The following is a 1,179-nucleotide window of genomic DNA, read 5'->3' as shown; positions in this document are numbered from 1 at the left end:
TGGTGTCCCGAAATTTCATTCTACCTGTCAGATTATCCTACCAGGCATACGCACATCAATGTTACGTCATTTTCTTGCGCCATAAAATCATCCTAGCCTACTTGTTTATTTTATACTGCTACGGGAATCTGATTGTGTATTTTCATTGTTAAATCATTCTAGGCCTACATATTTAGGCTATTTAGTACTGGTAGTACAATTATAGGGTATTGCGCTGTAAATTAATCATAGGCCTACATGTTTCTTTTATGCTTGTAGGATAATCTGACAGGGTTACGATGTAAATTTATTTAATGTGTTCATTTTAAACTGGTAGGACTATCTGACAGGGTATTTTGCATTGTAAAATCATCCTACCTGTTTATTTCGTCGATGTGGTTTAGATTATAGCCTAAATTTTGCCCTGCGGTAGGAAAATCTGACAGGTTAGGACAATTCGAGGTTGAGACACGACACATAGGCTAAGGTCTCGCTCTGTTCTGTTTCAGTGTGCGGCTCTTCTCGTGTTAAGAAGCGGCACTCCGCCATGCCCCAGTTTTCTTCTCAAGTTTAAGTTTTAACAGTTTACTTTGTTATCAGAGATAATCGTGGAAAACCTGATCTAGGCCTATATGCAACGTGGTAGGTGTGGAAATATCATTCAGTTAGAAGTCTGATTTAATTATCAATATAATCAATAAGTGTTGACTTGTTTTATTGAACCATAGGATTAAGGAACAATGCTGCATAATGAAAGCATTGTGACATTTGTCTTTACTGAAAATTACTCTGTAAGGTTTGAATGAACAAAGAAAGCTATCTCTGGGGAACACAACCTACAGTTGATGTAATCATAGGTTGCACAAGATGTTGTTCTGCATGATAAGTTGGGTTACAGGAACAAGTTGGTGAAATGGAGTCAGATGGACGTGGTACCTAATGATTGGTTGCTAGAGAGATAGCACCCAAGACAAAGGAGGAGTAAAGGATCGTGGCGTACAATGATTGGTTATCACCGGAGAAGAAGAACGACGATACATACATATAAATATTGTTGATTTGTACGCTTGGTGTTGTTGGCTTTTTGGAGGTCGTCTGACAACCCAAAGCTTTGTTACTCCTTTTTACATCTGATAATAAACTTCTAATCGATTTTGAAGAACGTCTCAGTACAAATTTTTGAACATGCAGGACTGCCTT

The sequence above is a fragment of the Triplophysa rosa genome, linkage group LG8 (genome assembly GCF_024868665.1).
Source record: "Triplophysa rosa linkage group LG8, Trosa_1v2, whole genome shotgun sequence".
Classification (NCBI taxonomy): domain Eukaryota; kingdom Metazoa; phylum Chordata; class Actinopteri; order Cypriniformes; family Nemacheilidae; genus Triplophysa; species Triplophysa rosa.
This window is presented reverse-complemented; position numbering follows the sequence as displayed.